The sequence below is a fragment of the Bubalus kerabau genome, chromosome 11, assembly GCF_029407905.1.
Source record: "Bubalus kerabau isolate K-KA32 ecotype Philippines breed swamp buffalo chromosome 11, PCC_UOA_SB_1v2, whole genome shotgun sequence".
Lineage (NCBI taxonomy): Eukaryota > Metazoa > Chordata > Mammalia > Artiodactyla > Bovidae > Bubalus > Bubalus kerabau.
In genome coordinates this window covers 76,665,799-76,692,271 of record NC_073634.1, presented here as the reverse complement: position 1 = coordinate 76,692,271, position 26,473 = coordinate 76,665,799, and the positions used below count along the sequence as shown (strand labels likewise).

Sequence of the window (26,473 nt, the reverse complement as noted above, 5' to 3'; positions counted from 1 at the left end):
CTTTTATTGCTTCTGGATTATTCTGGTAAGATGCTCTAGTTAATTCCCTGGTCAGAGTCAGAAATTTTTGCTGGACTAAAATACTAAAAGGTAATGGGAATGCTGAGCTCATAACCCTTGAATGTTAGCAAATTAGCTGACCAACCCACATCCCCAGAGATATTAAGAGACTATCCTCCAAATGAACGTGAAACAGAACACTTGGTGTTAAGGGGCTGGCCGTGGACACAGACACAAGCGAGTGCAATCAGCCTCAGATCCGTGACTCTAAATCATGACATGCCGAAGGTACAGAAGTAAGTTGGCATACTAATACATTTCTTGGGAAGGCAGAGCAATACACAGCAAATCCGAAGACGAGCAGGCCTAAGTGTGATAGTAAATACGAACAAGAGTAAACAGTATGCCACGACTAAGGTATGTGGAATACGAAACCCATATTTAAAGGAAGCTCTTTATAAACTTACTTTATTGTCCACTCAATTCCCTTTAAATAATACTGTTGTCTGAGATTTTCCTGGCAGGATACTAGTTGCAAAAAAAGTTTAAATATTTAATTCTTCTGCCTCTGCAGTGTGTTACCATATGTACCACTTTAACTGGAAAACAGAATTTGTTTGCAGCTGTGTCTCATCAGTAGCACATCTCCACTTAATTTAATATCCTGCCTGCATTATTTTTATTTATTTATTTAGCCACACTGTACAGCCTGCAGGATCTTAGTTTCCTGAACAAGGATCAAACTGCCCTTGGCAGTGAAAGTGCAAGAGTCCTGATCCATAGACTACCAAGGAATTCCCAGCCTGAATGTATTTTAACATGCATACATGTGTGCTATGTTGCTTCAGTCGTGTCTGACTCTTTGCAACCCCATGGACTGTAGCCCGCCAGGCTCCTCTGTCCATGGGATTCTCCAGGCAAGAATATTAGAGTGGGTTGCCATGCCCTCCTCCAGGGGATCTTCCTGATTCTTTTCTGCTGAGTCACCTTGGGAGCCTGTATTTTAACATAAAATAAGCCAAAATCTATTTACCTTTAAGAATATATAGGGAAAGTTACTTAATACCTTGTTTATAACAGATTCCTTGAGCCTCCTTGAACACATTAAATTCTGGGGAAAAATATCTATATGTAATCAAATTTTCTGAAAATTACATGAAGTTAAACAAAGCAGAAATTCTGAACTTCCCCACAACTGCTCTCTCTGCCCAATGAGTAGCTATACGTATCCTGACTCCCCCTTCTCTGCTCCATCTGTTACACTGCCCCAGACATCATGTAGTCTTCTGCTTGAAACCTTTCGAAGGCTAACAGTCATTTATGGACTAAGATATAAAGACATGCCATCCTATTCCCACACAGGCACTTTCATATCTGGCTCCACTCTCTGTCCTCACCTTTCACCCCACATCAGCATGAACAAGCTGTTCAGTTAATCTGTACCTTGGCCCGCGTCTTTCTAAGATCTCCCTTTCCCAATCTACTTCGTTGTAAATTTTCTGCTCATTTCTCAAGGCTGCTTGTTTGCAAGTCTCCCTTTCTCTCTAAAGACCTCCCTCACTGCTCCCTAAGTCGGCACCCACTCTTCCAAGTTACCCATTTGACAAGTACACATTTCCCCTGTTGCACTGTTCCAATACTACACTGCACTGGCCTATCTGTTGGGCTAGTGCTTTTGAAGGATAGGATCTACATTTTATTTATCTGTGTATTTCCAGAACCCGACCTACAAGAGAAGATGTTATCTGAAATTGTTTGCTTAGATGAATTTTCTAGATTGCTTTTTCCTGACTAAACCACAGAAGCTTAATTTTTTTTTAGAGTTATGATATGAGTAGGGGACCATCAGAGGACACCAGAGATATCTTAACTCACCTTTACAACTAAACACTATGCCTGTAATCCATGGATTTATTCTGTGATTTTTTGCTACATCTGAGAACCCCCTGGGCCAGTAATTCATGCAGTCTACGTGAGATGGGATATCACATAGCCTATGTTAGTTGCATCCTGAGTAATAACAGCCATGAAATCACAGGTTTCATGTGCATATTTTACAATAAACATTAAAATAAGACTGCTAAAATGAAAAATGTTTCCCTTCCCACCACTTAATATTCTCTAGCAGCATGCTTGTTGTACTTTCAAAAACACTGCTCCAAGTCAAGGTTTAAGGTTAGATACCAGTTCAAGTTTCAAAAATATAGATAGAAGATTAAATCAATACAGCAAAGCCAATTCCAAACAGAGTACATCAAGAGATGCTTGATGTGTATGGGAAGGAGAAAAAGACTGGAAATAAACATATATATGTATATATTAAAAAGCAAAGATATCACTCTGTCATCAAAGGTCTGTATAGTCAAAGCTATGGTTTTTCCAATAGTCATGTATGGATGTGAGAGCTGGACCATAAAGAAGGCTAAGCACCAAATGCTTTCAAACTGTGGTGCTGGAGAAGGCTTTTAAGAGTCCTTTGGGCAGCATGGAGATCAAATTAGTCAATCCTAAAGGAAATCAACCCTGGATATTCATTGGAAAGACTGATGCTGAAGCTGAAACTCCAATACTTTGGTCACCTGATGTGAAGAGCCGACTCATCAGAAAAGACCCTGATGCTGGGAAAGATTGAGGGCAGGAGGAGAAGGGGGAGACAGAGGATGAGATGGTTGGATGGCATCACCAATTCAATGGACATGAATTTGAGCAAACTCCGGGAGATGGTGGGTGTGTACGCTCAGTTGCTCAGTCGTGTTCACCTCTTTGCGACCCCATGGACTGCAGCCTGCCAGGCTCCTCTGTCCATGAGTATTCTCCAGGCAAGAATACTGGAGTAGGCTGCCATTTCCTACTCCAGGGGATCTTCCTGACACAGGGATCGAACTCATATCTCAGGTGACTCTTGCATTGGCAGGTGGATTCTTTACCACTACACTACCTGGGAAGGCCAACACTTTCAATTAAATTGTAAATTAAGGTAAATAAACGACTTCCTTAAGAATATCTTAAAGAGTGAATTATAATATGGCCATGAAGTGATTTCCCTGTGGAGTCTGATTAGGAAACTAAGATTAACAAAGCCTGTGAGCAAAAGTTTGAAAACTAAAAAAAAAAAAAAAAGTTTGAAAACTACCATTACTATAATTGCCAAGACAGAGACATCACCTCTTCTGACTACTTGGCCCCTAGTACAATGTCCAGGACTTGGCAGTCAGTCACTAAATATTTACAGAAGTACAGGGAGTGAGGGAGGAAGAAAAGCAATCCAGGTGTAGGGACTGGTGACCCCCACACTTCATTTAAGCTCCAGGCCCGAGAAGTTCTGATAGTTTTTTATACCTTTTCCCTCAGTTGAACCCTAACACTGATATAGGGGGAGGCCTTAACCTAGAAAATTAAATCTCCTCCAAACACTCTTAGGTGATGATTTTCAATCTTCGTGCATTTTCAACACCTTAATCCACTTTACCTAATTTCAAAATATTTCCCATCATCTCTTAAAAATATTACCGGTTACATTTTTTTTAATACATCAAAACCATATAAAATGGCTGTGTATGCTCTAAAATGTGAAATACCCATCTACCCCCTATCTTACAGTCTGAGAAACAGACCATTACCATCACTTGGGAGCCTGGCTGTAAGCCCTCATCTAAGACAGCCCATTCCCACCACACCTGCTCCTTTCTTGGTTATCAGTATCCTGGATTCTGTACTGTTTGCTTGATTTTACTATTTCAGCAATTATGTATTATAAAAAATGCATGATTTAATACATGCTTAAAAACCTATAAAGGCTTACATATATGTTTTTATGCAACTTCTTTTACTCAAAATTATGTTACAATTGATCTGTAATTCATTCTTTTTTTTTAACTGTTTGATTGTACTTTGCTCAATTACATCATAATCTATATAGCCATTCCAGTGTTGATGAACATTTGGGTTTTTCCACTTTTTTCCCTCTCTGTCACAATGCTGCTATAAAACTTTCTTGTCCATGTCTCCTGGTGACCATGTAAAAGAATTTCCTAAGAGTTATTCCTAAGAATTATTGGGTCATAAATTATACACATTCAATTTTACTTGGCACTGCCAACTTGCTTTTATAAAGTGGTTACACTAATTTCCTCTCCCATCAGCTGTGTAAGAGATTCTCTCTACATTAATGTCAACCCTTGTTACAGTTAGACATTCTAACATTCACCAATCTGGTAGGTGATAAATGTTATTGTGGTTTTAATTTGCAATTCCTTATTACTAGAAAGACTGAGCATCTTTTCCCATGTTTATGAGCCACTGTGGTTCTTCGTCTGTGAAATGCTTGTTCCTGTCTCTGCAATAGTGTTTCACTTACTTATTTGTAAGAGTCTTTCTCTTACAGATTTCTAAGAGTTTTTTAATATGTTGTGTATTTTAACCTTACAGAAGGTATATCTTACAAACAACTTTCATGTAAGGTTTCTTTTTCATTCTGTTGTTCTTGATGATTGGTCATCTTAAAATATACAGCAGCCCCAATTTATTAATCTTTCTTTCATATTTTGTGCCTTTTGTATTTTATGAAATATGCCCCTCCCTGAGGTCATAAAGGTATCCTGCCAGATTGTCTTCATTATTTTATAGTTTTTATCTTTCATTTTTAGATTTGAATCTTCTTAGAATTGATTTTTTTATATGTATAAGGAAATAATCCAATATGGATAATCAATTGCCTCAAGATCATTTAATAAACAACCCATTCTTCTCTTACAAGACAGATACTCTATTTCTGAACTTATACCAGTCTCAAGATAATTTAGCAGTTACGGCTTCCACTTCTCTTTTCATGAAGTACCAGTGCCTCAAACTTTCATTCCTCATTAGGAGAGTCTTCATTTTTCTTGACCCTTCACACTTCCACTTAAATTTTACCATCAGTCATTTATCACACACACACACACACACACACACACACACAAAACCCTGCTGGGATTCTGATGGAACCCGATTGAATATATAGACATTTCTGGGGAGAACTGACATCCTCACGTACTGAACATTCCTTTCTGTGAACGGCCTGTGGTATCTTAGTTCCCCAACCAGGGATTGAACCTGGGCCCTCAGCAATGAGAACACAGAGTCCTAATCACTGGATTGCCAGCAAACTCCCATACGTCTTTTCAAATGTCTTCAAATAAAGTTACAGATTTTTGCTCACAAAGGATGTATGTATCTGTTATTTATTTCCAGTTACAGAAAGATTTTTGCATATCTGTTTTGCATATTTTGCACATCTAGCTCTATTTTTAAAAATTTTGGTAAAACATACATAAAATTTACCATCTTGACCATTTTTTTTTTTTCGTCTTGACCATTTTTAAATATACGGTTAAACAGTGTTAAGTATACTGGTCATTTATAAATCATCTTTGGAGAAATATCTATTCAATTCCTTTACCCATTTTTTAATGGGTTGTTTGCTTTATTTTTTGTTCTTAAGTTACAGGAGTTCTTTATACAATCTGGATATGAGCCCCTTATCAAATATATCATATATAAATATCTCCTCCCTTTCTATAGTTTGCCTTTTCACTATGTTGATGTGTCCTCTGATACACAGGAGTTTTTAATTTTGATGTAGTCTAACTTATCTATTTTCACTTTTATTGTCCCTGTTCTATTCTAACGATTTATTTGGTGATTCTTTCAGTCCTTCTGTATTGACAGTCACCATTAAATAACAGTAACTTGTTTCCTTTCAATTAAAATGTCTTTTATCTGTTTTCCTTGTTTTCTATGCTGCTTAGGACCTCCAAGAAAATGTTGAATAGAAGTGATAGTAAGCCTCCTTGTTTTGTTTTCAATCTTAAAACAAATACTCTTGGTATTTCATCAGTAAATATAATGGATGCTGCTGCTGCTGCTGCTGCTAAGTCACTTCAGTCATGTCCGACTCTGTGTGACCCCATAGACGGCAGCCCACCAGACTCCCCTGTCCCTGGGATTCTCCAGGCAAGAACACTGGAGTGGGTTGCCATTTCCTTCTCCAATGCACAAAAGTGAAGTCGCTCAGTCGTGTCCGACTCTTAGCGACCCCATGGACTGCAGCCTACCAGGCTCCTCCATCCATGGGATTTTTCCAGGCAAGAGTACTGGAGTGGGGTGCCATTGCCTTCTCCAATATAATGGATACTATGTTTTTATAAATATACTATATTAGGTTAAGTGAATTCTTCTACCCCTAGATTACTAAGGTATAATGTGTGTAAATGTTTAAATTATTAATGAATATGGGATCTTAATAACTATTTATTGATTATACAGATTTAATCCATCAATCTATGAAATGATTAAATTATAATAATCTATCTCTTGTTGTGGCTTAATCGCTCAGTCATCTCTTTTGAGACCCTATGGGCTGTAGCCTGCCAGTCTCCTCTGTAGTGAGTTGCCATTTCCTGCCATTTCCTGCTCCAGGGGATCTTCCCAACGTAGGGATTGAACCCCCATCTCTTTCTTGGCAGGCAGATTCTTTGCCACTGAGCCACCTGGGAAGCCTATCTTTAAATGTTGTAATAAAACAAGAGTGGTCATGACTCTTGGATACACTAAAGAGATAAGTTTCATATTTTGATTAGGCTTTCATTTGTGTTCATTAGGATAGCCTGTAATTTTCCTTTCTTGTCCTCATAACGTTTTGGTACCAAGGTAATTCTAGCCTTAAAAATGAAATCAGAATGCACATTATTTTTTTTCTAGACTTTGGGAAATTTTTGTAACACTGAATTCTTTTCTTTGAAAGTTGAAACTTAGGTAAAGTTGTTCAGGCCTGGTTGTTTCCTTTGTATAAATATTTTAAGCTACTAATTCAAATTCTTTGATGATTATACTAATATTTACAGTTTTTATTCTATCTTGAATCGGTTTTAGAAAGCAAGGTTGTTTAGTAGTTGCATATTCATGCTGTTGATTTCATCTTTTTAATCTTTTGTAAACTTTACCTCTGGTGAAGATTTTTTTACTGTAATAAACTATACATAACATAAATACATCACTTTAATCTCTCATAAAATGAAATCTATGAGATCTATTTTACCCTGAAATCTATTTTCTGAGGTTAATAAAGTTTCACCATGTTTCTTTGGTGAGTTCTTAGCTTGGTGTGTCTTTTTTCTTCTTTCTTACTGAGATATATAGATATACAGCACTGTGTAAGTTTAAGATGTAGAGCATAATGATTTGACTTACATACATCATTAATTATCACAATAAGTTTAGTGAACATTTATCACCTCATATAGATACAAAATGAAAGAAAATGTTTTTTCCTTGTAATGTGAACGTACAGCATTTACTCTCTTAACAACTTTCATATATAACATAAGCAGTGTTAATTTTTTGGAGAAGGAAATGGCAACCTACTCCAGTATTCTTGCCTCGAGAATCCCAGGGACAGAGGAGCCTAGTGGGCTGCTGTCCATGGGGTCGCACAGAGTCGGACATGACTGAAGCGACTTAGCAGCAGCAGCAGTGTTAATTTTCTGCTTTTTTTATCCTTAACTTTCAACTTCATGTATGTATTTTTTATATTTTTGCTGTTTCTTGTAAATAGCATACAGCCAAATTTTAAAAAAATATCCACTTGACAATCGTTGCTTTTTATCTGAAAATTTTAGTTAGTTCACAGACTACTAATATATTTGGATTTGTTTCTATAGCTTGCTATTATTTTAGTTTCTTCCTTTTATTTTTGTCCTTAATTACTTTTTAGGTTTTATCTTTCTCATTTTGTTTTCCTTATTTGGGCAATTATATACTTTTCGAGCAGACTCTTCTGGTGGTTGCTTTTTTTCCTTTGTCTGAAACGAAGTAATGTTTACTGAGAATTTAGTGTCACGTTATCTAAGAGGGGCTTTGCACACATTCAGAGGCTCATTTAACCCTCCCAATGTTTTATGAATTAGATATTAACAGTCTCAATATCATAGGTACAGAAACTATAGTTCATGTAAATAAGCCTGTCTTACTCTTTTCACAGTACAACACAGCCAAGTAAACTTAGAGAACATACAAAGGATCAGAGAGATCACCAGGGGCAGTGGGACTTCCTTGCAAAAAGTCAGAAGCAGACTGGGGATGCAAGTACTTCGCTGGGGACCGGGAGGGGGGCACTTGGCTGAGTAGAGGTGGGGACACCTCCAACTGAGGGCAGCTGCAAGGATATAGATAACTGTGGACCAGGCACTAAGATATTCTGAAATTTTTTGAGCTCAGATGACTATATTCTCACCCAGCCTCAAGCTAATTTCTTGCACAGCACAGTCTTCACCTCAGGGTACTTGACTACAGACCCTGACACTTGGGAGCACTTCAGCCTAATGAAAAAGTTCAGGATTGATGTCTTGGAGGCCATTTCTGTCCGTTCACTTCAAATTACTCTGAATACATCATCCTGAGCCACCACTGGTGGGGACCCAGGCAGAAACAAAAGCCTCTTCAGAGAAGTCAGAGACCTCCTCTAAGCAATTTAACATGAACATCTTACACAACCTTAGTCAGTGTACTCTCATCTTGTAACTTAAAATCCTTTAATTCTAACCATGCCTCAACTATATTCATAGCATTGATTAGTACTTCAGCTGCATATTTTCAGACCAATAAAATTATTAGTCATTATTATTTTACACACTGTGCTTATTTAAATTTACTCACATTTACTAACTCTGCTGTGTACCATTTCTTTCTTATTGCTTCAATTTATTTTTCCCCCAAAGCATATCTTTTGTTAGTTCCCTTAGCAACAGTCTATTGGTGGCAAACCCACTGAGAATTTTTCTGAAAATATATATTCTTTCTTTGCTCTTAAACAGACTTGCTAGGTATGGAATTCTAGGTTGATCTTTCACTCTATCCCTCAAATTCTTCAATGGACTTTCACATTTTCCATTTCCCAGTATCTGTGTTCAGTATTCTCTATCCTGGTTAATTTCCTCAGACTTATTTTCCATTTCCTAATTTTTGCTGTAGCTGTCTTTAATTTGCTATTTAACCCCTCCACTGAGTCTAACCTTATTATTTTTTATTTCTAGAAGTTCAGTTTGTTCCTTTGTCATAGACTTGTTCCTTTTTCAAATGTCACTATTCCCAAAATTTTTTTCCTTAATTTTTAAGATGTACAATTTTCTAAAGTCCTTGGCACACTAAAGGTACTATATGTAGTGCTAGCTGATTCTCCTTCAGAGCAGATCGCTTTATAATAGAGTTTGCAATATTTGAAAATGAGCTCACCTTTAGTGGAGGCTGTTTTTTGTAGGGGACTCTTATTTGTACTCTCTGGGCCAGAGGAGTAATTTGAGCCCCTCTTTCACGAGGAGGCAGCCCTTCTAAAATTTTAAACTTTACAAAAGCACCAGTTCTACTCACCTTGAGTAGACCCAAGGCAGATTTTCTATACCTCAGAGGCACTAATAACCCCAACCACTAGGCTAACTTCAGTATCCAATCTGATAAATCCTGGGGATACCACAATTTGGGATTTAATTTTTGATAGCCAAGAATTTCTCTGACTTTTCTTCAAGTTGAATTCTGCATTTCAGTTTTGTTATTATTTTTCATCCTGCATGCATATTTTTCATTGGGGATGGAAGGCTATAGTTAGCGTCTAATTCCCTCTTAGCTCTCCTTAACCACAAATTCCAAGTTGCTATTTTTGTTGATTTAAGTCACAACTTACTAAAAATCATCATATATCTTACAACCAATATTTATCTACATTCAGCATTGTTTTTCTGATTTCTCTGCTTTTTTTTTTTCTCTTAAATCCCATTACTCCCTTCTTTGTTCATTTATTTTCTTTCTGCAATGCATCTTTAAATAGTTCTTTTAGCAAAGGGCTTTCAAAGTCCTTAAATTCTGAAAACGTTATTATAGCATCCATGCTGTTGAAGGATAGTTTGGATGAGAATACAATTTTAAGTTCAAATTTATTTTCCTCAGCCACTTTAAGACATTCTGCTGTTATTTCTTAAAACCAGTGATTAATCTAATATCATTTGGATTTTTTTCCCCCTATGTGGACTCTTAGTTCCCCAACTAGGGATGAAATTCAGTTCAGTTCAGTTCAGTTTAGTTGCTCAGTCGTGTCTGACTCTTTGTGACCCCATGGACTGCAGCATGCCATGCCTTCCTGTCCATCACCAACTCCTGGAGTTTACTTAAACTCATGTCCACTGAGCCAGTGATACCACCCAATGATCTCATCCTCTGTTGTCCCCATCTCCTCCCGCCTTCAATCTTTCCCAGCATCAGGATCTTTTCAAATGAGTCAGTTCTTCGCATCAGGTGTCAAAGTATTGGAGTTTCAGCTTCAACATCAGTCCTTCCAGGCCCCTTGCATTGGAAGTGCAGAGTCTTACCACTGGACTGTCAGGGAAGTCCCTGGATTCTTTACATTTTCTTTTTAAATTTTCTTTCCTTCTTTATTTTTGGTTGTGTTGAGTCTTCGTTGCTGCGTGTGGTCTTTATGTAGTTGTGGCGTGGCTTCTCTTGTTGAGGAGCATGCACTTTAAGATTTTGAGAACTTTTTTCTTAATCACACTTTTTATTAGTATTTTCTCTATATATGTCTACCTCTACATTGGCTTTTTGCAATTTTGTGGGATTTGTTTTTTTTCCCCCTTTCCTTTTTTTGTTTTGTTTTTCTTATTGTTCTTTTCTTGGCATAGTTATTCTTTACTATATCTAAATCATTTAAAATACTTCTATTTAACTCTGCATTTCTGTTTTTTTTTTTTTTTCTTTTTTTCCCCCACCATGTTGGTGTGTTTTCTTTTCTTTGCTTTATTCCTCAGTTGGCTCTCTGCTTTGGTCTTGTTTTCTGTTTCATGTTTCAGTTAGTGTTGTTTTTCATTGGTTGGTATTATTTTTATTTCCTTTGTTCACCAGGTCACTCTCTGTACTCTTCTTTGGACTGTTTTGGTTTTGTTTGTGTGTGTGTGTATATGTTTCTTTGCTTTTGTTACTATTCAACTGCTATTGCATTTGCCATTTGTCTAGGGTTCTTTTTTTTTTCCTAGTTTTTTGTTTTTTATTTGTTAGTTTTAATCCTCTTTATCCCCTTGATAAATGGCTTGTGGGATCTTGGTTCCCTGATCGTAGATCAGGCCTGAGAATCTGAGGAAGCACTGAGTCCAGGACACTAGACTGCCAGAGAACCCCTGATCCTAGAGTAGTAATTAGTGAGAACTCCCTTGAAGGCCTCTACCTGCATCCAAGACCCAGCATCACCCAATTGTCAGCAGCACCCAGTGCAGGACACCTCACCCAAACAACAAGCAAGACAAGAACACAAACCCAATCATCAGCAGACAGGTTTCCCACAGACACCCTAATACCTACCACCTCACACAATCCTGCCCATCAGGGGGGAGGAAAGCTCACCTCCTCCCACCAGAATGCAGGCACAAGTCCCTCCCAACACGAAGCCTACACAAACCACTGGACTAACATCACCAACAGAGGGCAGAGACCAAGAACAAAAGGAACTAAGACCCCACATTCTGGGGAAAGATGACCTCAAACATAGTAAGATAAAATAGAAAGACAGAGAAATATTGTATAAATGAAGGAACAAGGTAAAAGCCCACAAGACCAAATAAATGAAGAGGAAATAGGCAAACTACCTTCAAAAGAATTTAGAGTAAAGATAGTAAAGATGACCAAAATCTTGAAAATAGAATGAAGAAAATGCAATAATCATTTTAACATATTTAAGAAGGACCTAGAAGAAATAACAAATAAACAAACAATGACAAATAATGCAATTACTGAAATTTAAAATACTCTAGAAGGAATCAGTAGCAGAATAACTGAGGTAGAAGAACAGATACGTGAACTGGAAGATACAATGGTGGAAATAATTGCTAAACAGCAGAATAAAGAAAAAAGAATGAAAAGAATTGAGGATAGTCTCAGAGACCTCTGGGACAATATTAGATGCACCAGCATTTGAATTATAGGGGTCCCAGAAAAAGCGAAAGAGAATCAGAAAATTTTTGAAGAGATTATAGTTGAAAACTTCCCTAATATGGGAAAGGAAATAGTCAATCAAGTCCAAGAAATGCAGAGAGTCCTATACAGAATAAACTCAAGGAGAACCACACTGAGACACATATTAATCAAACTGACAAAAATTAAACACAAAGAAAAAAATACTGAAAGCAGCAAAGGAAAAACAACAAGTAACATACGAGGGAAACCCCATACAGTTAACAGCAGACCTTTCAACAGAAACTCTGCAGACCAGAGGGAATGGCAGGATGTATTGAAAGTAATGAAAGGGGAAAAATCTTCAGCCAAGATTACTCTGCCCAGCAGGGTCTCAAAATTGATGGAGACATCAAAAACTTTACAAACAAAGAAAAGTTAAGAAAATTTAGCATCATCAAACGAGCTTTACAACAAATGCTAAAATGACTTCTATAGGCTGGAAACATATGAAAAGGAAAAGACCTATAAAAACAAACCAAAAACAATTAAGAAAATCCCAACAGGAACATATATATCAATAATTACTTTAAATATAAATGGATTAAACTCTCCTACTAAAGGACAGACTGGCTGAATGGATATAAAAACAAACAAAAACATATATGCTGTCTATAGACACTTATCTCTTGATGCTGGGTTCCAGGAAAATTTCTTGCCCTGATCTTTCAGTTCAATAATCTGTTCTTTAGCTATATCCAGTTTGCTCTGCAGCCCATCTAGTGAGTTTGTTCAACAACTGTATTCTTCATTTTCATTATTATTTATAGTTTCATAACTTCTACTTCTTGTATTAAGCATGAAAGTCTATCCTTGGTCCTCTAAGGAAATTAGACTGACCTATTTTTAAAGTTTCTTTCTGACTGTTCTAACCCACAGGGTGTAGGTCTGCTGTTTATATTTCACTGTGCTAAGCTCCCTCTGGGTTTTCATGATCATGTAAACATCTCCCATGGGACTGTTCACTTGCCATCTTAGCCAATAGTGGCCTCCTTGCTGGGGGCCTCATGTTGAATCTTTTCTGACAAAATCAGCAGAGAGCTTCAGGGTCTCAGATGACCTCAAACAGGCACTGTTAAGCAGTTCCTTTCTGCAACTTCTCCTTTACATACACCCCTTCACTGAAAATGTTTTATGGCTTCAGGTCAGGAACATTTCTTTTCAATCTTCAAAGATAATTTATTAAACTTAATTTTTTATCATTTCTATGGGCTTGGTACAGAGGGTAAGTGGGAAAATGGGTTTGGTCAACCACCTTGAAATTGGGTTTCTTACTTCTTTAAATATAACTTCTATGCATTCTCTTTAGCCTCCTTCTGGAACTGTTATTAGATGGCACTCCTCAATCTATCCTCCATGTCTTTTTTTTTTTTTTCCTATTACTCTGTCCTTCCGTCATGTATTTAAGAACAATTTTCTGCTCTAGTATCCAACTCACAAATCTTCTCTTAAGTTACAGGCACTGATGATCAGCCCACTTAGTGAATTTCTTATTTTGACAATCAAACTTTTAAATTCCAGAATCAAAACTTAGTTATTTTTGGTAGATACAATAGCTTGGAACTTCTCTGGTGGCCCAGTGGTTGAGGCAGGGGACACAGGTTCAATCCCTGGTCTAGGAAGATCCGACATGTCACAGAGCAACTAAGCCTGAGAGCCTCTAGCCTGCAGCTAGAGACCATATGCTACAGCTACTAAAGCCTACACACGTAGAGCCCATGCTCCTTAACGAGAGACGCCACCACTCTGAGAAGCCCAAGTACCACAGTGAGGAATAGCCCCTGCTCACCACAACTAGAAAAAACCTGCTCTAGCAACAAAGACCCAATACAGTCGAAAAGAGTTAATTTTTAAAAAACTGTTCACATCTCTCCAAGAGTTCAACTACACAATTTTAAAATCTAGTTCCACTTGTTCTGTGAATTCTATGTCCAAAATAAACGCTTCTGTGATCTCCTTTGCATAGCTGTTTCTGGTGATTTTTAATGAAGTGCTCATCTTTGTAGTCAAGGCTCCTTGTTGAGACAATCTATCCTATCTGTGCTCATGCTTACTTGAAAGGGAGAAGCAGGACTTGTTTTCAGTGAGAGTGAAGGAAGCGACAGAAGGTGCCAACCTCGTGGAAAAGCTCTGTAGCTAGTCTTATGAACACAGGATCCCTATTCTCCAAGAAGCCACCAAGCACCTCTGCCCGTCCAACCCCAGGTCCTATGTACACTACATCTGCCTGAGACACCCGTATCACCAGGCTATACTACCAGAGTCACTCTGTCCCTTGCTCTGAGCCCCTCTCAGCTGCCCATATCAACTATTTCCAAGCAAGAACACCCTAAATGCTATTCCTATCCTGAAGAGCAATACGTTCCTGCCCTTGTTTCTCACTTATGAGACTATATCTAGGTAGAATAAAAAGTAATTAGTTCACATATGGCTTCTGAAACATGCTGATAAATGATAACCTCTTGACCCATAAAAAAGGAACCACTGCTATTTCAACTGGCTCAATAAGAGCTGAGGTTGGAGTTGTGTAAAGAAAAGGAGAACTTGGCTTGAGTAGCAAACAGTTTCCTTTTCAGGAAAAAAAAATTATACAGATTTGCTGGCATTGAACATCAACACACTGACATTCCTATGCACACCACAACAGCCAATCTAGTACTTATGGTCCCATACACATCGACCCCGGGGCTGGGAGGGGCACCCCTGAAGTACCGACAATTGCTATGTTACGCATAAGTAAGTTACAACACTCTTCTGGACTCAGGAATCCCACTATTAAAACTATACCATAGAAAAACTCTCTGGGCTGCATGAGATGACCTGTGTACCAGAAAACCCACTAAAGCTTTGTTTGGAAAAGTAGAAACAAGTTGAATGTCAGGCAATAAGAGAATAAATTAAATGTGGTAATATTAACAGAACTGAATTTTATATGGCATTGAAAATAACCATATCAGTATGGAGATCATTTTATAAACAATGTAGGTGAACAAAAGAAGCTACAGGATGATGCTATCCTGATGAAGTCAATATACAGAATCTAGAAAAATAGTACTGGTGAATTTATTTACAGGGCAGCAGTGGAAAAACAGGCATAGAGAATAGACTTATGGACATGGGGAGAGGGGAGGAGAGGCTGGGATGTATGGAAAGAGTAGCATGGAAACTTACATTACCATATGTAAAATAGATAGCCAATGGGAATTTGCTGTATGGCTCAGGAAACTCAAACAGGGGCTCTGTATCAATCTAGAGGGGTGGGATGGGAAGGGAGATGGGAGCGAGGTTCAAAAGGGAGGGGATATATGTATACCTATACTGATTCATGTTCAGGTTTGACAGAAAACAACAAAATTCTCTAAAGCAATTATCCTTCAATAAAAAATAAAAAATATGAGAATGCTATATGTTTTAATGGTCACACACATGTGTAATAAAAATACAAAAATATGAACGGAAGTGTTAAGCACTAAATTCAAAGCAGAGGTTATTTCTGAGGAAGGATGAAGATGAATATACATTATAGACCTCTTTCCATATCTGAACATACAGATCTAGTTCAGTTATTTTGACTGCTACACAGAATTCCATAGCTATTAATTATACATATATAAAATCACACACACACACACACACACATACCCATATATATATACCATAATAAATTTCACCATTTCACTACTGTTCGATATTTTGGTCATCTCTTCATACCTAAACCCTGATATACCTGGTGCAAGGGTCTTTGTGGGAGAATTCCTATATGGAGAATTGCTGGGTCAAAGGTTATATGCATTTAAAATTTTATCTTTCAAATGTTGCATCAGTTCACACTTCTACCAAGTCCTCTCCTCCACATTCTTGCCAAAATTGGACATTATCAATCTCTCACACTTTTTGCAAGTCAAGGAAGACAAAATGAACATTCTCATGATCAAAAGTAGTTTAAAAACTGGAACAAGTGGGAGATGCCAACTTTATAAAGTTCTTTAACAAACGCTTGGGGTATACAGGCTAGCAACATACTAAGGACTTACAAGCTAATAGCATATACAGACAAGTGAACAGATAATTACAAAAGCATAAGTGCATTCTATTCAGTATGCCACAGCAGAGCAAGAAAAGACACATAAATCAACTTGGGGTTCAGGAAAAGAGGCAATGGCTGAGCTGAATCTCAGAGGCTGAAGAGAAGTTGGCAAGGGAAATTGGGGAGGATGAGGAAGAGAGGAGACAAATGTAGCTAGAACAACAGATTCAAAGATATAAAAGTAAGAAAATATGGTAGAACAAGAATTGGAAATAGTTCAACACTGTCACAGTGCTATCTGTGAGCTAAAGCTAAAAGTCCCAGCTATAGCTAAAAGTCCCAGGTCCAAAGACACAACTATAGAAGCTTTCAGAACATTACTCCATTAATATAAGATAAAACCCCAGTGTGTTATAAATCATCTCTGATTTAGACGCTGCTTCTAGCATATACAGAACAGACAGTTCTCTGACTCACGTGCAGTAACAGACTGCATGTCTGGGTAGGATGAGGAAGGAGAACTATGACCAATACTTCAGGTTTGGGCAAACAAAAGGTCTAGTCAGCTAAGACAAAAAAGAGGCAGCACACAAGTGTACTATGGAAAAAGTTTCATAGGCATCCAGAGTCCTGCAAAAGGGAGGGTGGAGGTTAGAGAAGGCATGAAGGTCAGAAAACCACTAAGACCCACCATGTGCTTCTTCGTATGGCAGCACTTTCTGCAACCTGAAGTGGAACAGGTACTAGAAATGTTTATGGAATGATTATCAGGGCAGAAAGTTCTTTGCCTGACTGAGACTGCCCCCTGACACCTGGGCACACAGTATCTCCAACGGCTGCCACAGACAATGCCATAGGTGAAGGCAGGAACAGAACCAGAAGTCAATTAACATTATAAGTGATACAGATGCTCCATAGCCGAGAACCAAAGACTATCACCACTATTAAAATATTAGCTCTGAAACGGTGTTTCCCAACATTATCTGAAGATTTAAAAATTCCTATGGTATTTATTTAAAAATAAAACAGATTCCTCTGCCTCAACCCAGACCTAAGTTAAAATTCCCAAGGGCAGAGACATAGTACTCTGTATATTTAAAACAAGTTGCCCAGCTGATTCTTTTCAGGCAATTTTGGAAAGTGCTGATCAAGAAGTTTTTGCCAAAACAAAGGTTAAAAAAATAAAGGTATAACTATTGGGAAATGATTACGTTACTGTTTCCCATAGGCAATATAGTTAGCTACTTAGAAGTCTAAGAAAATTGACTGGGGCTTCCCTGGTGGCTCAGCGGTAGAGAATTTGCCTGCCAATGCAAGAGACACGAGTTTGATCCCTGGTCAGGGAAGATCCCACATGCTGCAGAGCAACTAAGCCCGTGTGCTACAACTACTGAGCCTGTGCTCTAGAGCCCACATGCAGCAACTTCTGAAGCCCGCGAACCCAAGGGCCCATGCTCTGCAGCAAGAGAAGCTATTGCAATGAGAAGCCCGTGCACTGCCACGAGAGAGCAGCCCCTGCTCACCACAACTAGAGAAAAGCCCGGGCAGGAACAAAGACCCAGCACAGCCAAAAATGAATAAGTAAAATGTTTTAAAAAAGAAAATTGACTGAAAAAATTATTAGGACCATGTGTTGACAGAAAAGCTAGTGAGACTTCAAGATAGAAATGTCTATAGCACCACTGAATACAGGAGTCTTAACCTGGACCAGAAGCCTGGGCTGGAATTCAGAACTGCAAAAATCTTTAAGTGCTGGAGGGTGGGTGCAGAGGGTCATCTAAAACCCGGAACTATGTGAAAACACTCAGAGGTCGCAGCAAGAGAAGAAAAGACAGTTCACTGAATCACTGTGCTGTGCAACTGAAACAAATATAATACTGTAAATCAACTATACTTCAATTAAAAAAAAAAAAGAAAAGCAGCTCAGGAGAGAATGCTGCACAGAATATGGGTTCCTTTTCATGGTGCAACCCATGAAAATATGGGTTTATTGTAGATAATCCAAGTTTCATAATTGGACATTTTGTAGTCATTAAGCAGAGATAAAAGGGGATAAATATACAATACACATGTATTAAGTGTATTTAGAGAAACAGTTCTACCATAAATCTGTGTCTACAGATCTCAGAATGTATTAGACACACTGGCAATCATCACTGCTGCTGCTGCTGCTGCTGCTGCTAAGTCGATCTGAGTTAATACAGAAACAGACCAACAATTCACAACTGTTGTGTCCTACAGATTCCTCTAATTCTCTCTACACATGGAAGCAGGATACACATTCTTCAGTTTGGCTCTGGTGGCCACTTGTAAGAATCAAAAGAGATCTAACGCTGGAGAAAGGGCTGCGGGTGAGATGACTGCCAGAGGAAACCGCTCACTTGAAGAACTGCTTGGTTTCAGTTAAGTCATACATTTCTTTGCAATGGAAAACCTCCCTGTCATTTCTGTTCTAAAAATAATCAGGCTAGTTGAAAAAAAAAAAAAAAACCCTTATTATTTCATAAACTACACACCAATACTTTCTTGAATACGTATCCATCTTTTTAAACACCTGGGTCCATTTCAAGTGTTCTGCGTTCAAACTCAGCACTTCTGCAGCTGTAAATGGGTTTAAGGATACACGCTGCATCCAAATATCAGAGCAGACTGGGGCAACGTTCAGATGCTACAAAGAGCAATATGTAAAACATCCCACTCAACCCACTGAAATTGCTGATACATGCTGTCAGGATACCTCTAGCCTATTCCTTTTACCTCTTGGAGGGCCCAAGAAATTCATAATTTCAGAAGGAAGCCCGTGGTCAATGAAGCAGCCAGTGTGGCTGCCATCAGGAGAACTTCAGGCCACATCTCCCCAGGTCTTCACACCACCATGAAAGGGATAAAGCCAGGAACCCGTAATAGTCTCTTAGGATCCTTTGTATTTCTGCATCGTCTGTTGTAACCTCTCCTTTTTCAGTTCTAATTTTGTTGATTTGATTCTTCTCTTTTTTACTTGACAAGTCTGGCTAAAGGTTTGTCACTTTTGTTTACCTTCTCAAAGAACCAGCTTTCAGTTTTATTAATTTTTACTATTGTTTCTTTCATTTCTTTTTCATTTATTTCCACTCTGATCTTTATAATTTCCTTCTTTCTGCTAACTCTGGGGTTTTTTTTATTCTTCTTTTTCCAGTTGTTTTAGGTGTAAAGGTAGGTTGTCTATTCAGTGTTTTTCCTGTTTCTTGATGTAGGATTGAATTGCTATAAACCTGCCTCTTGGAACTGCTTTTGCTGTACCATGTGACCCAGCAATTCCACTCCTAGGCATATACCCTGAGGAAACCAAAACTGAAAAAGACACATGCACCCCAGTGCTCACTGCAGCACTATTTGCAATAGCTAGAACATGGAAGCAACCTAAATGTCCATCGACAGATGAATGGATACAGAAGCTGTGGTCCATATACACAGTGGAATATTACTCAGCCATAAAAGGAATGCATTTGAATCAGTTCTAATGAGGTAGATGAATCTGAGCCTATTATACAGAGTGAAGTAAGTCAGAAAGAGAAAACCAAATATTGTATACTAATGCACATATATGGAATCTAGAAAGATGGTACTGATGAAATTATGTGCAGGGCAGCAATGGAGACACAGGCACACAGAACACACTTATGAATGGCGGGGAGGAAGGAGAGGGTGGGATGCATGGAGACAGTAACATGGCAACACGCATAACCATATGTAAAATAGAGAGCCAATGGGAATTTGCTGTATGACTCAGGAAACTCAAAGTGGGGCTCTGTAACAACCGACAGAGGTAGAACGGGAGGGAGGTGGGGGGAAGGAAGGTTCAAAAGGGAGGGGACCAATATGTACCTATGACTGATCATATTGATGTTTGGCAGAAACCAACACAATACTGTAAAACAATTATCCCTCAATTAAAAATAAATAAATTTTTTTAAACTGCATAAGAAAAAAAAAAAAAGATGGGAACCCAGAGGTCTATGTGCTCCTGGCAAGACTCTCTCCCAACAATACTCTCATCAGCAGCACCATGATCTGCCTAGGAGATGGGCTAATTTCAGTACAACTTTTATCACAGGTTACACCTGTTTCATAAGAGACTCGAGTCCCCCACTTGGACTTTGATTTCGTAAGGTTCTGCACAGCCTCACAAGACCCCATCTCCTACTAACCCTCCACTCTCAAATCTTTCAACTTGTCTGCAAGTCTACCATCAGCAAAACCCCTTCTCTGTCTGAGGATCCTCTCCTCTGAGTCTTACTTTCACCTTCTTGCTCTACTAGGAAACCTGGCTTTCCCTGAAGGCTTGGCTTCCTCTGCAGCTATTCAAGTGGCAGCCGCTTTTTCTCTCACATCCCTCAAACAGCTGGATCTCCAGCGGGGGTGCGGGGGAGATGTTCTCCTAGAACCTGATAGCTATTCTCAGATTTTCTCCCCTTTCCCTTAAAACCCTACTTTTGAATTTCATGTGATCATGACATGAATTTCATGTCACCAAAACCCTAAATATGCCTCTCTAGTGGAGTTCAATATTACTGCCATAATTCTTACTCATTTCAACATCCACATAGTTGACCTTTCCCAAACACTACTGTGGTTGATTGAATGGTGAACCCCTCAAAAGATATGCCCAAATCCAAATCTCTGGAACCTGAGAATAAGTACCCTATATGTCAGAAGAGCAAATATTACCTTCTACGGAAAATAGGTAACTGAGTTAAAGATCTGGGAAGGAAGCATTTATCCTGGATTATCTGGGTGGGCCCTAAATGCAATTACATGTATCCTTATAAGATAGACAAACAGAGAAGAAAGAGAAGAGGAAGCAGTCATGTGACCAAGGAGGAGAGACTGGAGTGAGGCAGTTACAAGTCAAGGAATGACAACAGCCACAAAAGTGGAAGAGACAAAGAATGGCATGATGGCTAATTCTGTGTGCCAACTCATCTATGCTACAGTGTGCCAAGACATGCAAACAAACAGTATTTTGAGTGCTCCTATAAAGGGTGATTTTGGATGAGATTAACACACAGATTGGTATACTGAGTAAAGCAGATTTCTCTAACATGGGTGGGCCTCATCCAATCGGTTGAAGACCTGAACAGAATAAAATGTCTGACCCTCCTTCAAGTAAGAGAGAATTCTTTTGAACTGGGACACTGGGTTTTCTGGCTTTTGGACTTGAATGGAAACATCTGTTCTTCCTGGGTCTCATGCCTGCAGGCCTTTCAGACACAGATCTACATTATCAGTTCTGGTTCTCACATCTTCAGACCCAAGCTGGAACTACATCCTTGGCTCTCCTGGGTTCTTGGTTTCTGCCTCTTCCCACAGATTTGGGGGCTTGTCAGCTTCTATTGTTGCATGAGCCAATTCCTTATAATAAATCACTTCTTATATAAATGTAAACCCAATTGATTCTATTTCTCTGGAGAACCCTAACACAAATGAATTCTTCCCTGCAGCCTCCACAGGGAGTTTCGCCCTGCTCACATCTTGATTTCAAATTGTGGTGTCAACGGACAGAGAACAGACTTATGGTTGCCAAGGAGGAGGTGAGGGAGGGATGGACTGGGAGTTTGGGGTTAGTAGATGCAAACTATTACATATAGAAGGGATAAACAATGAGGTCCTACTGTATGGCATAGAGAACTATATTCAATTTGTTGCTGTGATTTAGTCACTAAGTCGTTTCTGACTCTTGTCACCCCATGGACTGTAGCCCACCATGGACAGGGGATTTCCCAGGCAAGAATATTGGAGTGGGTGGCCATTTCCATCTCGATTCTGCCATTTCCTTCTCAACCCAAGGATTGAACACACATCTCCTGCATTGGCAGGCAGATTCTTTAATGCTAAGTCACCAGGGAAGCTCTAATTATAGTCAATATTCTATATTGACTGATATTCTATATCAGTCAATTATTCACTGATAAACCACAGTGAAAAAGATCGTGAAAAAGAATGTACATGTGTATGTGTGTGTGTGTATATATATATATATAAATATAAAAAACTGAATCACTTTGATGTACAGTGGAAATTAACACAACATTGTAAATCAACTACATTTCAATAAAATAAACTTTAAAATAAAATAAAAGATCATGGTGTCCAGAATTGTGACAGAATAAATTTCTGTTTTAAGCCACCATGTCTGTGGTAATTTGTTACAGCAACTTTAAGAAACCTAAACACTGGTCTTCCCTGAACTCTCCTACAACAACCTGTCCTCCACTCTGCATCAGCCACCAGTTTCAAGTCTTGTTCTAGAACACTGTATTACCAATGGTCATATATTATCTAAAACCTTGAGTCAAGCACCCTACTCTCACGCCAACTTCTATCTTTCTAGCTCACGCCTTCCAGTGTTCTGCCTCCAGCAAAACTTCAACACCGGCGGGACCTAAATGTCATTGAACCTACCACCTTCACCCCGTCCCTTATCTTCCTCACGGTCTCATTTCTCTCTTTAACCAACCTGCACACCACTGCCCATTATTACAGTAACTTCTTTGCATACTCTCCAACCTCTCTCACCAGCTCTCTTCCTTTGTCATACTCTTCTGTTAAAACACCAACTCTACCTACTCTGCTTCTCACACACTTGAGGGGGCGGAAGTAAAATACACAACTACACCAACTGGTCTGACTTTGAATTCATAACCACCAACCTCAAGTTAGTCATTCCAATCTCAGCTCAAATGTCACTTCTTAAGAAAAACTTTCCCTGACCAATTTTTAACAGCTTTATTGAGATACATACTTGACATATCATAAAACTCACCTTTTTAAAGTCACAATTCAGTGGTTTTTAAAATATATTCAAAAGAGTTGTTAACCAAAACTAATATCTCATTTTAGATCTTTTTTTCACCCTCAAAAGAAACTCAGTACTCTTTTTCCCCACTCCACTAACCTACCTTGTCTCTACATATTTGCCTATCGTTGACATATCATACAAATGGAATTTCATACCCTGTGTGCCATCTTATGTTTGGCTGCTTTCACTTACATATTTTCAAGGGTTCTTCCCTTGAAAGCATGCATCAGTACTTCATTACTTTTTGTTGCCTAGTAATATTCCACTACATTGCCATAACACATTTTGATTATCTGTTCATCAGTTGGCAGACATTTGGATCTATTTCCACTTTTTAGGTATTTTGAATGCTGTCTCTATGAACATTCATGTACAAGCATTTGTGTGGTCCAATTCTCAAAAGAGAATTCTCAAGTTTCACCTAGGAGCACAATTGTCAGCTCAATGGCAACTGTTTAACATTTCGTTGTTGTTCAGTCACTAAGTCATGTCCAACTCTTTGCAGACCCCATGGACTGCAGCACACCAGGCCTCCCTGTCCATCATTATCTCCCTGAGTTTCCTCAAACTCATGTCCATTGAGTCCGTGATGCCATCCAACCATCTCATCCTCTGTCACCCACTTCTCCTCTTGCTCTCAATCTTCCCCAGTATCAGAGTCTTTTCCAATGAGTTGGCTCTTTGCATCAGATGGCCAAACGAATGGAGCTTCAGTATCAGTCCTTCCGATGAACATTCAGGGTTGATTTCCTTTAGGATGGACTGGTTTGCTCTCCTTGCAGTCAACACGGAGTGAAGCCACAGTGCACAAGTTTCAGCAGTTTCTCTGAAGAGCAGGGGGCACTGGCCTAAGGGACTAGATTTTGTACCAGTTTTCTTCACCTGTGTATCTCACCTCTTTCTATAACTTGCTATAAGTGAGGATACTGCTTTATGCCTTTAAAAAATGCTCCTCCTGGGATGTCCCCTGTGGGCCAGTTATTAAGGCTCTACTCTTCCAATGCAAGGAGCATGGGTCTGATCTCTGGTCAGGGATCTAGGATCCCACACATCAAGTAGTACAACCAAAAAAATAAATAATAAAGATCAAAAAAAAGTAAAAAATAGTCTTCCTGCCTAGGTTTGTACTATGTACAAAGTAGCTATTGAACTATGACATGTAACTATTTAGAACTAAACAGGGGCATGGCCAAGAAACATACCTCCTCCTCCATGAAGACATACTATCTTTTAGAATTTTAGAGATGGGAGGCGAGGCATACTGACCACATGAAAATGAAATCTGCTTCTGACAAAAGTCAACAGTCTTAATTGTTTCAAGTCTATAACAACATAAGCTTCTCTGATTGCTTCAAGTAAATGGTTTAATATCATTACTGCCCAAACAACTACACTGGACATATATGAGTTGCCCATTAACATTTACTCAAAAAAACAAACAAACAAGCAATCATAGTAATAGAGGTTGTTAAATCCAATACTTAGTCATTTATAGGTTTTCAAGTATAGGATAACTTTGTTCTGAGGTGGAGTCTGCCATCTGGTGGGAAGAAAGGTGAAATTTCCATATCCATACATAACTACCCCTACCAAGACGTTCTACCAAGAAACTGTACTGCGGTATAAGTATACTTTGTACACAAACACAAACTCCCTACCGTGAACTGACGACCACATGGGAATTGGTCACGACCACATGGGAATTGGTCAAATTTCTCTTGGTACAGTGAAGACCAGAATGCACAGAGATCAGAATGTAAGGAGGGGCGGGGGAAGGCAAGGAGTGGGAGCAGGCTTGTTTATCTCCATCCTCCTTGCATATCAGGAAAGGATTAAGAGTTTCAGTTTGGGAAGATGAAGAAGTCCCAGAGATGGATGGCAGTGATGGCTGCACAACAAAATGAATAAACTTAATGCCGCCAAACTGTACTAATTTAGTACAAAAACCTGATAGTCTCCTTGGCTGAATGGAAGTCCTTGTTCAGACTGGAAGGCTTTATCCTCTGGGTGGCAGACTGTATTCTCCAAACATAACTGCAGTGATCTCTCCTGCCACCCAAGCTCCACTGTGATGAATTTTATCACCACCCCACCATCATCAGAGATGAAGTCCCTTCTCTCCAACCTTAGCAACTGTGACTAGCAGAATGTGGTGGAGTATTATAATATAACTTCACAGCCAGGTCAGACAAGGCCTTGCGGCTTTCCCCAGAGCTCCAGGCACACTGGTACTCCAGTTGCTTCCTGCAGGGATGTTCTCTCTTAAAACACAGTATCCACGCCATGAAAAGCACAAGCCACATTCAGAGGCCCACAGAAATGGCTCCTGTCAATCATCCCAGCCTTATGATCTGAACGAGGATTTAAGTGGTTAACTCAGTCACAGAGACTATCATATTTTCTATTAAATCATACTTTTAAAAGGAAAACTTTACTCAATTAACTACTCATCATATTTAGTAGAATTTTTATTGCCATATTTAAATGATTCAGATTTGGAGGAAGATTCTTTTAAAGTATTCTAGATATAGTGTTGTAGGTTTGGGGGGTTTTTTTTTTTATCACTGTTAAATGATCTTTAGCCCAAACCTTCCCCATCTCTGCTGCTGCTGCTGCTAAGTCACTTCATCGTGTCCAACTCTGTGAGACCCCATAGACGGCAGCCCACCAGGCTCCCTCATCCCTGGGATTCTCCAGGCAAGAATACTGGAGTGGGTTGCCATTTCCTTCCCCAATGCATGAAAGTGCAAAGTGAAAGTGAAGTCGCTCAGTCGTGTCTGACTCTTAGCGACCCCATGGACTGCAGCCTTCCAGGCTCCTCCGTCCATGGGATTTTCTAGGCAAGAGTACTGGAGTGGGCTGCCATTGCCTCAGCTGATGGCAATTCCATCCTTGTAACTGTTTAGGACAAAATCTTAGCATTTCCTTGGACTCCTTTCCTCTCACAAGCCACATTCAACCCATGCGACAGATTTATAAAATATATCTTAACTCAATTCTTTTTACTGCTACTAATTATTTTTATCTCTGCTGCTAATATCCTATCATGTCTTGTTTAATTACTGCAATTACCTCTCCAAAACAGTCTGCTTCTATCTTTTCCTTCCACTGTGCACTTTTTACATGGCACCCAGACTGATCATTTAAAAATATAAATCAATGCAAGCTATTTTTCTATTCAAAACTCTAAAGATTTCTTCTTTCACTTATAGTAAAAGTCGAAGTCTTTACGATGGCCACCAAGGCCCTTGTTACCTCTTTGACCTCCTCTCCTACAACCCTCCCCTTGCTCTGTCCATTCTGTCTACTCTTTTTTGTTGTTGTTGTCCCCTGAATTCAGGCACAGTCTTGCTCTACAGCCATGACACTGAAAACTCCTGCTCTTCCCAGATGTCTGCAGGCAAACATCTAAGACCACTCAAATCTCATTTTGTCAACAAGGCCTCTAAGACTCTCCCCACTCCTACCCTTCATTCCTTTTCCTGATTTCTTGCTCATGTGAGAGTGTAAACTGGCAGACGGGTTCTGATCCAGGCATTCAGGTACCCAGCTTCTTTTCATCTAAGGACTCTGCCTCTGGG

General features: G+C 39.0%; 1 protein-coding gene across 14 annotated transcripts in view; it reads right to left on the bottom strand.

The window, feature by feature from the left end:
* DTNB (dystrobrevin beta) overlaps positions 1 to 26,473 on the bottom strand; it is a 243,928-nt gene that overhangs the window by 117,375 nt on the left and 100,080 nt on the right. The window lies entirely within an intron of this gene.